Source organism: Chrysemys picta, chromosome 18, assembly GCF_011386835.1.
Source record: "Chrysemys picta bellii isolate R12L10 chromosome 18, ASM1138683v2, whole genome shotgun sequence".
NCBI classification, from domain to species: Eukaryota; Metazoa; Chordata; order Testudines; family Emydidae; genus Chrysemys; species Chrysemys picta.
In genome coordinates, this window is record NC_088808.1 from 17,451,526 (window position 1) to 17,467,293 (window position 15,768).

A 15,768-nucleotide genomic window follows, 5' to 3' on the forward strand; every position below is an offset into this window, starting at 1 on the left:
TGTACTGATGCCGTTTGATTGGGTGAAAAGGGCCATCGGAGGCTAACAAAACTCTTCCAAACCTTAAGGATTTGGTTTGAGGTTTGGGCCAGTTCTTACTTCATCCAGCCCTTGTCACGCACACCCTGCCTCTTTCCACAGGGAGTTTTCAGGATGCCGCGCTGCCAAAGTTATGGGTGCAGCTTTCTTTGCAAAGGTGATAAGTCGGAGCAATCAATCTGTTATGCTATCCTTGCTGTCCATCTCTCTGCAGCAGTTCTGCAAACTCTTAAGCAATTAATGCTAAGGTCTACTAGCTGCCAATGAGCCGTTTGCTTTGTCCAATCTTGCCGGCGTTTGGCAATGATTGATTGTGTTCTCTAAGCACCTTTAAATTTCTCCTGCTACAAAAGGAAAGCATGGCTCCTGGCTAGACAGGGCTGGCTGTGGTCCATCTTGGGCGATTAATCTTTGATCTGTCGTGCTTCATTGGAAACGAATTGGGACCGTAAACTATTAAACTAGAAGAGCAGTAAGTAATCCAACAGCTGAAAGGCTGCCATTGAGGTAAGGTATGGCTTAGTTCTACAGGCAGCTGAAATTAGATTTATGAGAGGAGCGCCTCCTTAGGATTCCATTTTTAGCTCATGCCTTGAGCCCTGGAGTTCATGCAGTGTGAATGTTGGGGCGGTGATGGGGATGGATAATGGCTAGAATTAGTCTCAATTGATCAAAACCACAGAGTCCCCAAACTGCTGTCCTGTGCATGGGGTTGTGGAAGCAGATGTGGGTATGTGTGTGTGGGGGGGGGGGAGGGGGAGAATCGAGAAAGGGAACGTGGATGACAATCGGAGTTCTGATCAAGCTAAGTCATTCTGGCATCTGTTCCCCTGAATGAGATAATTTGCTGATAGCATGAGAACTCTCCCTGGTGCCATGTGCTAACTTGCATTAGAGGTACCCATACAATGGAGCAAATTCATCCCTGGCGTAATTCCATTGACTTGCAGCAGCATCAGGTGACTAGGTAATTAAATGAGAAAAGCACCATTTGCAATACCATAAATAGATAGTTTTTAGTCCTATTGTTCTACGTGTTCAGGAGATGGGCAGCCTGGATGCAGATGGACTATTGAAAAGAACGTGATCGTTAAGCCTGGAAAGGGTGCTGTGTTTTGAGGGCAACTGAGTGGTGGAATAACCAAATCGAGCTGTAGAGTGGCTTAGAAGAAGCAGAATGTGCCACTATGTCCTGTGACCATTTCTAATTGGCCAATGCCTCACACAATAGTGCTGATCCACAGAGAGAATGAGAACCTGCTACTGCTATCAATCAGTGGCATTGGTACTTTTGTGCAAACTGTAGAGGCCTGTTTTCTGCAGCCGTTGGTCCTGGGGTCTATCCCAAATGATGACCCATGGCAAGGGGTTGTATAAATTCTGTGACCACGTAGGGCTCTTCTTTCAAAGTGCTGTGACTGCTTAGAAATAAAGGAAGAGAATTAAACCTCTCCTCTTCCAATAGCACAGATTTCACAGGATTGCTGTGAGCAGGATAGACCTGGGACTGTTCCAGCAGTTCTGATTCTGCTCAGCAGAGGGCAGTAGTCCAACACACCCTAGCTAACTCATGACATGAACTATTTCACACACCTGCTTTGTCACAGCGCAACATGGAGTGGAAGCTGGGATAGAGTATAGCTTGAAAAAGGCCCCAAAAATAAAAAACAGGAAAGGAGTGCAGTACTGCTGGTATCTGAACCATCTTGTTCCAGTAGCTCTGTTAAAAACCTTGAGTAATACGTTGGACTCCAAAACCAGGGGATCTAACAGCTGACACACTGGAAATGGTTGGGTGCAGAGCTTGCTGGAAAACCAGTACATTTTTTTGCTGGAATCTTTGTTGATATTTTTTGAAATTTAAAAAATTTTGTCTTATCAACAAACTTTTGATGTCGAGCTGGCTGAAAAATTTCAACTAAAATATGCCTCGGAAGTTTTGGTTGGCTTTTTTGGTTGAAAATTGAGTTCTTGATTTGGAAAATAATTTCATCAAACTTTTGACCAGCGCCAGCTGTAAATGCTGTCCCCGCCCCCGCACCTCTCTATCTGCCAATCAAACTGAAGCCAGTCCAAGTGTTCTCATGCACCACTTCTCCCAAAGCTCTGTGCTGTGTGTAGAGCAGGAAATATTTGTCCTGTTTAAGTCCAGGTGAGGAGTGTCGAAAAAAAAACTGGGCCCAGATTGACCATGACATTTAGGTACCTAAGTCTGGGGGGAAGGCACCTACTCCCAGTTTTAGGTACCACTGAGATCCACAAAACCCATGCTTGGGTGCTGCCTAAACCTGTAGGCATCTAAACTCACACACCCCCTAAACTTCTGTGGTAAAAGTTCCCTAGGCACTTAAGTTTCTGCCTCTGGGCATGTGCACTGCTTCCTCATTCTTGGCATCCGGGGACCTATGTCCCAGTGTGATCCACAAACCAGGGGAAGATAAACGCTTGTCCGCCTAACTGGCATGCTGGGCCTGAACTGGCAGGTGAGCTCAGAGACTGCCTACCTGGATCTCAGGGCTGGCTCCAGGCACCAGCCGAGCAAGCTCGTGCTTGGGGCGGCAGATTCTATGGGGCGGCACGGCCGCTTTTTTTTTTTTTATTCGCCGATCCGGCCACCCTGTAGAGGGCGGCGGCACGGAGGAGGGGAGCGCCCTGCTGGGAGCGGGCTGCATGCTCCGTCTGCCCCAGCCGGTGCCAGGTCTGTAGCAAGCCCGGCAGGGCAGCCCGCGTCCTTCCCTCCCCGCCGACTGGAGCAGGCGGCGCGGCGGTCGGGGCCGCGTGGCAAGTGCCCCGCTGAAGCCCTGGCCGCCCCCCTTCTCTCTCCCCCCCTATCCGGGGCACGTCTGCAGCGCAGGGAGTCCCCCTGCACCTGCGCTCTGGCTGCCTGGCAGGCTTTTTTTTTTTTTTTTTTTTGCTTTGCTGTTCTGGCCGCCTGGATTTATTATTTTTTTTTTTTTTGCTTGGGGTTGCAAAAAAGCCAGAGCCGGCCCTGGTCCCATTCGGCCTCTGGCTGGGGGAGGAAGAGGAGGTGGTGGGACCCAGCTTTATGGCTTTTTAGCCTAATGGGTAGAGACCTCATCTGGGCGACCCCGTTTCCTTTTCTCTCTCCACGCTCTGGCAGAGGGTGGATTTGGACAGGGATCTCCTCCCTCTGAGGCAAGTGCTCTAACCACGGAGCCATGGGCTATTCTGCTGAGGGGCTCGCTCAGCCTCTCCTGTGGAAGCTGTTCTGCGGTGGATAAATAACAAGTCATTGGTGCCGGGGGACTGGACCCTGGGGTTCCCACTTCCACTCACTGGGCTACGGAGTCTTTCTCGCTCTCAGGCCCAGGGAGCGCAACGGAACAGCTCCCACAGGAGAGGAGCCCTTCCCCATCAGAATATCCCAAAGCTCAGCCATGAAAGCACGCTCCTGAGAGGTGGAAGACCCCTGCTCAGACCCTTTCTTCCCCCTCCGGCAGAGGCAGGAATTGAACCTGTGTCTCCTGGATCCCAGCCAAGTGCTCTAACACTGAGCCGCAAGTTATAAGGTGAGTAGTAGCAGCTGCTCCTTTGGCCCTTTTGTGTGGGTTTAACGCATACCCCTCTCGTTGAGATCTCCCCAGGGCTAGCTCCCTGCCTCGTATGCTGGCTGTGTGGATTCCATTCTTAGGCACCTGCCTCTCCCCATGCCTGGTACGGGGAGCCTACATGCCTGGCTCAGGCTTTGTGGGTCTCAGTGTTGTTCCACTGGCTTTTCAAGGTGCCTGAAAGTTAGGCGTTGTGATGCCACACAATGCAATGCCTAAGTCCCTTTGTGGCTCTGGACCTGGCTGTCATGAGCGGTGAGACATGCGGGAGAGCTGGGAGGAGACGGACCTGGGTCAGGGTTGCCAAAGGATTAATACCCCGCCCCTGTCTCACTACGGGCCTTGGTGTCCTTTTCTCTCGTTACACTATAGCAGCCTAGCCATGGCAAGGTCTAGTGTCAGGCAGTTTGGCACCTCACAAACCCACTCCGTGCGCTTTGTTGCCCCAAATATATTCGAGATGGAGCCCAAACCAACCCTCTGGATCTGAACGTCCCTGAAACTTGGGGTGCTGGAAATTCAGAGCCAAGTGCTGTGGTTACAGCATCTCTCTGTGCTCGATGGGAACTGAATTCAGGTCTGGAAGAAATTCCCGATGCCTGTAATGACCTAAACCACACAATATTTGGTGTGAAACAGGCCAGTGAGTTATGTAGAAATGTCCCTTTCCCTCTCAGATGAGCCTTACTAATGGCCTAAAAGGGGCAACAGCGAAGTTTTAATGTTCTGCTGGGTGTAACGGGCAGTCGGGAACACGAGGGGGCAGACTAAGGACGGCTAGCAAACCCCCGTTGGCTGGGAAAATAAATTCTCTACAGTGTGGCTTGTTGGAAGTGGCAGCGTCTTGCTGAGCCGCCGAATGAAGAACGTGTGTGTTAATTGCACCTGGTGTGTTTGGGGAGAGAGAAATAAATCTTTAATTAGACTACAGGCAGTTAAGAAATATACAGCAAGAAAAATGAAAGCGGACTTTTGTGTTAGGTAGGAAACCTATTTGCATGGGCTTTCCGTTACCAATCACGTCTCCCCACAATGGAAAGGATCAAGCCCACAAGTGTTACCAAAAGGCAGCAACCAAATGCATGGCCGCTTAAAGGATAATACAATTTCACAGAGAGCTTATGGCTAAGGCAGGCTGGAGAGAAGCATCAGTTAGCTCCATAGGATCGTTCTCTTCTGGCAGCTGTGCAGGAGATCACGAACGTACGTAAAAAAAATAAACTGCATCAAAGCCACTTGGCAACCGCACGACCAAATTCATAAATTTAATTTCTATTCCTCTTGTAAGGGAAGGGAGAGATCGGTCAATCCTCAAGGCGATCTGTCTCTCTCTCTCTCTCATCTGGCCACATCCTTTCATAAATCTTCTCCTGGAAGTCTGAATTGGTGATTACCAGGTCAAGATGTAATAATACTTAGTGCCTGTACGGAGCGTTACGCAAACAAAGTGCTTCAGGAACAGTAACTGCCTCATTCTCATCACGCCCCTGGGGTGGTTTTTAGCCCTACTTTATAGGGTGCAGGAAACCGAGTCAAGACCTGAGAGTTTTCTCAGATTCTCCTCTAGAACCAGTGGGGATTCTAGTGCCGGACCAATGGTGGTCTTTTAAGCACCATGTCATCTAGACCTGCTCTGAGCGGAGCTAACCAACGGGGCAGTATTGCTATTATTGCAGTAGCACCTGTAGGCCTCAGCTGAGATGCCAGGGCCCCATTGTGTTCAGTGCTGTACAATCATGTAGTGAGCGATGGCCCCTACCCCAAAGAGCTTATGCTGTAAGTGGAAACGACAGACAAAGGATGGCAGGAGAAACAGAGGCATAGAATAGAGAGGTGAAGGGTGGTCCCAAGGTCACAGAGTAGGTCAGGGTAGAGCTGGTGTCCTCGTTCCCAGTCCAGCGACCTCCCCTGGTAGTGCTAAGGGCTGAGATCTATGCGGGCACATCCACTGAGAAAGCCCTGCGTGTAGACACAGCCAGAGAGGCTAAATAACTCCCCAAGATTGCCTAGCAAGTCACTGACAGCCGGGATTGGGTCCCAGGTCTCCTTCTCCCATGTTCAATCCACTAGATCAGGGGTCGGCAACCTTTCAGAAGTGGTGTGCCGAGTCTTCATTTATTCACTCTGATTTAAGGTTCCGCGTGCCAGTAATACATTTAAACATTTTTAGAAGGTCTCTTTCTATAAGTCTATAATATATAACTAAACTATTGTTGTATGTAAAGTAAATAAGGTTTTTAAAATGTTTAAGAAGCTTCATTTAGAATTAAATTAAAATGCCGAGCCCCCCGGACTGGTGGCCAGGACCCGGGCAGTGCGAGTGCCACTGAAAATCAGCTTGCATGCTGCCTTTGTCATGCGTGCCATTGGTTGCCTGCACTAGATCACACTGCCTCTCCAGGGCTGCGTTTGCACTAGAGAAATAAATCTGGTGAAATGCAGCTGCTCCAAGTGCAACTAGTTTGCTACGTCCACGCTAGCCTGCTGACTTCTGTTTGGCACCTTTACAATTTTGCCTCACGTTCTCATTAATGCTGTTGTGAACCATTGGAGATGCAGGGCAGCAGTGCTTAGTTTGTAATGAAAGAGGTGCCGGGGCTCAAGCAATTTTTTCTTTTACTCTCATAACTGATGCACCAAGCCCAGAGGTACTGGGGCTATGAACGGCCAAGTCCAGAGGTTGTCAGGGCAGCCTTGCCAAGCCCCGGCACAAATTAAGCATGGCAGAACAGTCTGGCTATCTCTTTCATGACACTCAGAAGCAGTGGATTCTGGGAGACCATGAAAGGCCACTGGTGCAGGACTTTCTGAACTGTTCGATTGCGGCCCACGCTTTCAGATGCTGAAAGAGCCCAGACTAAGCCAGTGTTTACCCATGCTGAAAGCAATCTGATCCAAATGTTACGCGGCATTTAGAGCACTTCTCCGTGTGGCTGAGATGTGTTTTACAAACGTGCTGGGGGGAAGTGCAGGGCTCTTAGGGAAATTGACCCCACTTAGACCAATAGCAGGATTTGAACCTGGGACTTTCAATGCTAAAAGCGTGAGCTTCTAACTCCCCTAGGCTCCTTTTGAAACTCCCACCCTTATTGGTTTAGCCGACTGCTATAGTTGACTCATTCACCTCTTATGTGGAGCAGCTACGAGACGCATACTGAGCCAGCATGGCTCACATTAGCATGGGCCCAAGCAAGAGGTCCAGGTGTAACTGGGTTGCACCCTGGTAAAGTAGCTGCATTCCATTTGCTGCTTGCCCTGGTCTTTTGGGGGATTGGTGGCCCTGCATAAAGCTGTTTGGCTCCACTTTCTCCAAACTGGGCATCAACCCAGCTTCTTCATAACCAGTCCAATGCGTAATCAGTGCAATCTTTTGGGGTTTGTTTTGCAAAAAGATCTCTTCCGTCCCCTGCCGCCCTCCTTCCCCCACTGTTTTAAAGAAGCAACACTTTGGGGCAGCCATCTGTTTACTTTTTGGACTCAGGACTTGCTGAAATGTATTTCGATGGATGAAGCAACGCAGAGTAAAAGAACAGAGACCGGCAGGCTGCATGGTGAGTGGAAAATATTTTGGGGGGGACTTTCTGGAGTTTGAAGCCCTGATGATGGATGTGTGTGCAATAGATGGTAATAGCTTTATGAGTATCCAAACACAGAACAAAAGAATAACACTCTGCCTAATAGACTGAGGAACGTATGCAGGGCAAAACCCATTCTGCTCACAAATAGATGGAAAGCAGCAGTGGTGAATGATGAATTGGCCGGGGCTCAGGTGGAGAGTTAGGGTTATGTAATGTATTGGAAAAAATGGTATAACTAGACTTAAAAAGAATAAACCTCCATTCTGAATAAGCAAGCCCCATATCTGCGATCAAAGTACTGTAGTGCCCGAAAAAGATTATTGGTCTAGAATGTGTTTGCACTGCTCTGCTCGAAGGTTTATCGTTGTAGCAGGTGGTGTGAGTGGAGTTTAAAAATCACATCATTCTGACTACTATCTTGCTTTCTTTCTCCAGGTCAGTTCTGCTGCCAATATTAAGAGCTACTAACACTAGAGAGTTGCAAAATGGGAATTTTTTCCCTGTGGAATTTTTTTTGGCATAGGGAGGGGGCATCCTGATAGAAAAACAACCAAACAACGGTTTGGTCAAAGAAGTATAATTCCTGCAGGAACTTTTGAAATGAAATGAAAACTTTTGTTTTGTTTTGACTTCAAATGTTTCATTTTGGTGTGTTAAACTGAAAAATGTTGGTTTGTTGAATTTTTGAAGTTCCCCAGGCCCAGTTCATTTTTGTCCTCGTGATCCCCTGGAAAAAGGGGAGAAGATATATATATATTTTAAAAGTATGGATGAAAACTCACTTTCACAGCTTTTGCTGTTTAATTAAAAGTAGGTCCCCCCCCCCCACACGCTTCCTGTTTTCCAGATTTTTCTAGTTGGGGAATAGTTGCAAGGTATGTGTGAATTTCCCCAATTCTGAAATGAAAAAATCAGAATTTTTCCTCCCCAAATTTGATAAAAAATGAGCTCCCCCCCAAATTTTCCATTTAGATGAAATCCTATTTTCCAATGAAAATCTTCTCGATGGAAAGTTTTCAGCCAACTCTAGTTAACAGTAGAGATTAAAGGTGAGATTTTCAAAGTTGTTTAAGTGCTTGGGGAAAATCTCAGGCTGAATACTTTGAACCTGTAGCATATGAAGCTGTGTAACTATCACAGCTTTGTTTTTTCTCTGCATTGCTCCTCTAGATTTCTACGTTGCCTGCCTGTCGTTTTCTTGGGCAGAGTTGATGCAGAATGGTGCATAGGAGACATGCACACTGTGCTCTCTCATGGAGGCTTAATTTGTGTTCGTTCTTGTGTTTCCTTCACATCATACAGACAAAACATATGGTTCCATTGTGCATGAAACTCTGTGTAGCAATCCTATGTGAAAGCTGTCTCAGGAATCCTGTGGGATGACAGAAACTGGATTCTATTGGATACACCCAATTTATTTTAACAGATGTTCCCTGCTCAGTGTTCCAGAATGACTGGGAGAAAATCCTTTCCCAACTCCTTTGGAAGTGAATCTCCCACTGTTACTACCACTAGTTCAGCTCGCCCAGGTGGGAGCCCCGGGCTGGACAGGGATTTTAACTACAGTGTCATCTAGCCCGGTTCAGAGCAGGTCTGTGTGATGTGGGGCTGGCAGCATTGGGACCTTGTGCATGCTTGCCACCCTGTTGGCGCAGCAGAACCAGTGACAGCAACAGTGGGGAGTACTAGTGACTAGTGCTCTTGTACAGACGTGGTCTGTGTGTGGGAGCCAGAATTGCCCATGCTATCCCATCCTATGGACGCCGCACAATCTTAGCGGAAGCGTGACCTGTACTGCGAGCCACATTCGGAGTCGCTCCACTGTGTTTTTAATCCAATGCTACTGGCAGACAAGGAGGTGTCCAAGTTTTCCTTCTTGTAGGGTCATATTAAAGGTTCAAGTGGGTAGAGTTTGCACCATCTCATTCTCTGTATTACGGTCTGATACCACCTCTCCCTCTGACCTGGGGCTCTGCCAGGAGACATGCAGTTGCGGTTACTGATTATTATTTGGCTCACAGGAACATGCAAGATTGGAGCCCCACTGCATTAAGCACAGTAAGAGGTCATCCCTGCCCAAAACAGCTCACAATTGAAATAGACAAGACTGACGAAGGATGGGGTGGAAAACAGAGGTAGGAAATGACTTGCCCAAGGTCCTTGGCAGCTAGAAATAGAACCCAGGTCTCCACTGTCCTAGTTGAAAGCCCAATCCATTGGGTTCCAGAAAAGTGACTGCATATTTGGCATGATTGTATTGAAGTTGGCAGGTATGGCACATCAACTGTACACTCTGAACACCTGCCTTTGGCCACATTTCTTCAGCTCCGTGTGAAGGAGAGAATCTAGTCAGCTGAAAAGTAGAACGATCCTGCTGATTCCCTGTGAGCTGTGGACAACCTCCCGGGGGAAATGGACGCATCATTGCGTCGGTAGGGAGACCCAAATGAATGGCCAATGAGACGAATCCTTCCGATGAATTCCTTAGAGAAGAGTTTCACCGCCTTGAATCATAGGTGCTGGAACTATGGGTGCTGGGTGTGCTGCTGCACCCCCTGGTTTGAAGTAGTAATATTACCCCAAATACTGGGTTTCCGTCTTCAGCACCCCCGCTATAAAAATTGTTCCAGCACCACTGCTTGAATGCCTCCACGCTTCCCTTAAGACAGGCTTGTAATTGCTGCAAAAGGATTGCTTTGGGGGCTTGAAGCATCAGGAACCATAGACTCAAAATCCTGGCAGGGTTGCATTGGTCCTTTATCCTTGCAAGGTAGGTAACTCCCCAGCTGGTGTAAATTAGCATAACTTGACTGACGTCAATGCAGCCATGCGCTGGCCTTTGAACCTCATACAGTTTCCTGGTTTTTTGAGAACTTTAGAACCCAGGTTCCATGGGACCATTAAAGGTCCTGTTCTTTTCTATCGAGGTTCTTGTACTGCACCCATCACCGCGGTATCTGAGCATCTTCTGACAAATTGTAAAGCAATGACATTGGCTTCTCATGTGGTTCCTTCTCCATTCCTCTCCCAAGGGGTGGGTGGGGGGGAATCTCTCTCCTTTGTTTTATATGTACTTTTCCTAGTGAAGGTCAGGTCAGAGGCATGAGCCTGTCCTTTGGACAATACTTTGAAAGAGTTCCCATAATACTGAGCTCTACTGGCTCTGACCAGCTCCCTGTGAATGCTGTGCCGCCTTCACCAATGAGCTTTGTCTTTGCAACGAATAATATTGGGGTCAAAGGAGCGGAGCAAATGACCCCACTCTTGACCCTCCTGGAGTGAGAGGTTTATCTCTTTGGCAGAGACCTGGCATTGGCCACTGTTGGAAGATAGGATACTGGACTAGATGGACCTTTTGGTCTGACCCAGTATAGCTGTTCTTGAGAGACGCTGGGCCTATACCAACAAAAGCAGTGACCAGGAGGACTGCACGGGACATGGTGCTGTTCTGTGTGGAGTCATTGTAGCGAGCAGATGTCGGGCTGGGTTTGGTTCTGTGTTTGATCCCCAAGATGTACAAAGTGTGGCTGTCTGTGAATGTTTCCCCCCAGCTTGGATCACCCAATGTAAGCGTACCCCACGCTAATGCGCTGAGACTCTTTCTAACCAGACAGGCTGCCTGCTTTTAACAAGGCCTCAATCGGGTCATCTGTGGGGGCGGAATCTAGGACACCCTAAAAGCATGAGCCTCTCCTACTTAAAGCAAATCCTTTTATTTAAAGAGAATTTCTTTCCTTCCCCCTTCTAACATAGCTAGAAGCCATTCAGTGAGCGCAAACTTGGAGCTCAGCACGGTCAGTGTCTGCAAAATGCTCCTCCTGACCGACCCCAGCCACCAGGCCCTGATAGTACAAGAATGTTAGCTTGTCTTCCCATCTGATTCATCCAAACCTAGGGGGGACCATGCCTGGATCCTGGGCCACGTACCAGCTAATTTATAGAGTCTAACACGTATCGCTTTGGACAGGAGTCTGATGGCTCTGGTCCAAGAAGAGCACATGGATAATATTTCCTCCAGAGTGAAGAGTGAGCTGGCTGAGTGGCTGCAGCTCCTTCAGACATAGCCCAGCCTGCGGCTGCGGAGAGTCAAACCCCTAAGCATAGCAGTCTCTTATTCACTTGTGATTCTAGGTCTTGGGAGCCCCAAGTCCAATTCTTGCTCCACCACAGACATCCTCTGTGACCTTGGGCCTGTCACTTAATCTCTTCATCCCTCATATTCCCCCAGTATAAAGTGGGGCTAAGAGCACTGCCCTGCCTCATAGGGTTGTCGAGAGGTGATCGGATATTACAGTAATGGGGGGCCAGATCAGTACCTTGGGTAGTGAAGCTTTCAGAGACAGAATCCAGGAAATTTCAGTCATGATGGAACCCAACCAGAACACGGAACTTTGTCCCCTGGCTCTTCAGCAAGCTCTGGGCCTGTGTTCTGATTTGTATCTGGATCTGCACCCTGCAGTCTTGGCCCATCTCAGCTTTCTGTGCGTTGGTTATAACGGGGGGTTATTTTCTTCGACTGTAAAAGTTGCTTCCTTCGTGTGGGCAGGCTCCCAGGGAATGGGTGTAGAGTCATTTGTCTCCCACCCATTTCCTTGCCAACAGTATAATGGGACGTCTACCGGCGTGGGAGCAGTGAGGTGTATAATATACTCCCAATGAGGGAAGTTAATGTTGCAGACCGGAGGGTCCCCAATCCAGCCGTCCCTTCCTATTCCAGAGTGTTCACGCATGTGCCAAAGTCCCATTGGCTTCAGCGGGTCTGTCTACTCTGCCCACTAAGCCCGGGCTCTGAGTCAGGTTTGAGCCCAAGCCATAGGTGCCAACTTCCCCTCTACCCGGTGGGTGCTCGCCCCACACCCCCCGCCTCTGGCCCTGCCCCCTGCACCGCCCTCGTCCCACCCCATTCCACCCCTTCCCCATAATTCCCCGCCCCACCCTGCCTTTTTCCCACCCCAGCCCCACCCCTTCCCCCAAGTCCCCGCCCCGCCCTGCCTCTTCTCCCGCCTCCTCCCCTGAGCACGCCACGTCCCCACTCCTCCCCCTCCCTCCCGGAAAGTTCTAAGCACCGCCAAACAGCTCTTAGGCGGCGGCGGCAGGTGGGTGGGTGGGTGGGGGGGGGGAGGGCGGAAAGCGCTGGGAGGGAGGAGGAGGAGCAGGGACGAGGCGGGCTCGGGGGGAGCTTGGCTGCCAGTGGGTGCAGAGCACCCGCTATTTTTCCCCACGGAGTCAGCGCCTATGGCCCAAGCCCCTCTTCTGTCCACATGCAAATCAGACTTGACTTAGGTCAGCAGGCGCTCAGGACCCTGGTAGGGGGGTGGGTCAGAGCCCAAGTCCCACTGTGATTCTGGCCCAAGCCCTATCCCTTTGCAGTGTGGACCCGAGTCAGCGCAATATGGCGTGGGTTAGCATGGTTGTGAGACACAGGTGTACAGTGCAGTGTGGACGTTCAAACGCAGGCTTGGAAACGCTGAGTCCACAAGCCTGGGTCCCACAGACCCGGCCTTAGCATGCAGTGCTGACAAAACACAATGGGACGCAAGTACGTGCTTAAAGTTCAGCACATTCTTAAGTGCTTTGCTGAATTGGGTGGACTTAGTCGTGCTGAAATATTCTGCTGGGGCCTTGCTGCTGTGGGACCTTGGCTAAGGTGACTTGTCCCAGCCGTGCTGCGGGCATGAGGAAGGATTGTTAATGAGGCACTAGGAAGAGAAAGTGGCCTAGTGAATAGGGCACTGACCTGGAAGTCAGGAGACCTGGCTGTCTGACCGTGAGCAAGTTGCGTCCCCTTTCATCCTTCGTTTGCCTTGTTTACTTAGGCTTTGTCAACACACTAGCACTTTTCTTATGTTGCTCAGGGGTGTGAAAAACACCCCGCACCACTGATCTAAGTTTCACCGACAGAAGCGCCGGTGTGGACAGCACTGCATTGATGGGCAATGCTCTCCTGCCGCCGCAGCTACCGCCGCTCATTGGCGGTGATTTAATTACGCCGGTGAGAGAGCTCTTTCCCCCGGCACAGAGCAGCCACGCAGGAGCCCTTACAGTGGCACAGCTGCAGCGGGTACTGCCATGCCGTTGTACGGTCCATAGTGTAGACCTAGCTTTAGACTGTAAACTCTTCAGGATATGGACTCTGTCTTACTACGTGTTTGTCCAGCACCTGGCCCCAGGTGGTGTCAATCCTGATCAAGTCCTGTAAGTGCTACTGCAATATAAATTACCAATAGGCAGTGGGTTAGTGCCCAGTTGGGAAACCTGGGTTCATCTCCCACAGGGGGCTCACCCATTGGCAGTAACAGCACCTGCCTTCTTGGGTAAGTACCTGATCCTCCTTCTGAGCATTCTCCACCTGGCAAACGAATGCTAGAGGACTCGGCAGACATTCTCTCTCATCCAGAAAGAAAAATACACGGATCCAGTGTGGAGTGCTGGGGAAGTGATATAAACTCCCGTGGTGCCAGTCAACAGCAGTGCGGAATCTATTTCTCTTCTGCCTTTTCTGCTGCTGGAAACTGATGGCTTTAACCAGCTGCGAGGCCAACCCAGGCCACTGCTGTCAAGAGCAAAGGAAAGCGTGGCCCAATCAAAGGCTTAAGTTAAGTCAATAAACGCTCCGAGCCGCAGAGCTCTTCACCCCGTCTCGATTAGCATCGGTGTGGACAGGGCGCTGGGGTATGGAACGAGAGCCAGACTGGGGAGGTAGGCTAGGGGAAGGCAAGAGTGGCGATGTGTTTGAATCAACAATGCCATCCGCCTGTTTAGGCCCAGACCATTACCGAGAGGTGGCCATGGAGCGGTAGACACGGAGGATGATGCATACAGCAGGTCAGTGGCCCATGGTTGGAATGGCTGGGTTGTTGTTCACTACAGGTGGGATCCACTTAAGCCCCAGCCTGCCGCACTGGGAAAATTCAGATCCAGAGCTTTGTGGCCTGGGCCCGGGTCCAGCTGTTTATTCTAGCCAGTCCACACACACAGATGTTGGTAACTACAGTTGGTTTTAAAGCCAGTTCTGGAATTAAGCTATCGATCTAAGGCAGGTGTAAACCAGAGGTCTCAACATTGCACCAGTGTAATGAAATCTATTTAAGAACCAACTTTAGTTCAACCAATGCAAGGTTTGTGTGGAGACAGGTGTGACAAAGTTCCTCCCTTTATCTTGGTGGGTCCTGCGCTTATTGGCGGAGTTTTCTTGCCTCAGAGATTCACCATGTGGGTTGGGGAACAGCCCAGAGCACCTTCCCCTCTGGAAGAACCCACAGTCCAGGTCAATTGGGAGGTTTTGGGGGGGAACCTGGGCCCGCCCTCTACTCCGGGTTCCAGCCCAAGGCCCCTGTGGACTGCAGCTGTCTATAGTGCCTCCTGTAACAGCTGCATGACAGCTACAACTCCCTGGGCTACTTCCCATGGCCTCCTCCAAACATCTTCCTTAGTCTCACCACAGGACCTTCCTCCTGGTGTCTGATAACGCTTGTGCTCTTCAGTGCTCCAGCAGCACACCCTCACCCTCACCCTCACCCTCTCACTCTCACTCTCATTCTCAGCTCCTTGCGCCTCTTGCTCCCAGCTCCTCACACTCACACCACAAACTGAGGTGAGCTCCTTTTAAAACCCAGGTGCCCTGATTAGCCTGCCTTAATTGATTCTAGCAATTTCTTCTTAATTGGCTCCAGGTGTCCTAATTAGCCTGCCTGCCTTAACTGGTTCTAGCAGGTTCCTGATTACTCTAGTGCAAGCCCCTGCTCTGGTTACTCAGGGAACAGAAAACTACTTATCCAGTGACCAGTATATTTGCCCTCTAACAGACTCCTGTACCCCACTGTCTGGGTCTGTCACACAGGCCCTAAATGGCAGAAACCTAGCCAGCTGGCAGAAGCCTGCTTTAAACCTGTGGTGCTTAAGAAAGGCAGCTAAATGGGGGTGGGACATGAATCGGCATCTCCTGCATTCTAATTGGCTCTCCGATCGACTCGTGATTTTTAGGCAAGTCCCCTAACCCATTGGTTCTCAACCTTTCCAGACTACTGTACCCCTTTCAGGAGTCCGATTTGTGTCGCGTATCCCAAGTTTCACCTCAGTTAAAAACTACTTGCTTACAAAGTCAGACATACAAATTAAAAAGTGTCACAGTGCACTGTTACTGATAAATTGCTTACTTTTGCATTTTTACCACAAAATTATAAAATAAATCAATTGGAATATAAATATTGTGTATAACTTACAGAGCAGAAATAACAAGTCATTGTCTGGATGAAATTTTAGTTTGTACTGACTTCGTTAGTGGTTTTTATGTAGCCTGTTGTAAAACTAGGCTAATCTCTGGATGAGTTGATGTACCCCCTGGACAACGTCTGTGTACCCGCAGGGGGTATGCGTACCCCTGGTTGAGAACCACTGCCCTAACCTACACCTCTTTACAATCGCTCAAGCTCTGGTTTCAATCTCTAAAACAGAACTGATAATAATTCACAGGATTAACTCAGCCATTGGGCCAAATTAATCGCTCATTTGCAACTGTGTGGCTTTGCTGAAGTCAATGGAGTGCCTGCTGAATGCAGGCAGGGGATTTTGAGCCAAGGTTT

The 15,768-nt window shown here is 49.4% G+C and overlaps 1 protein-coding gene across 1 annotated transcript in view; it reads left to right on the plus strand.

The window, feature by feature from the left end:
* The window catches only part of LOC135976492 (spidroin-1-like), a 925,731-nt gene that overhangs the window by 77,828 nt on the left and 832,135 nt on the right, over positions 1-15,768 (plus strand). The window lies entirely within an intron of this gene.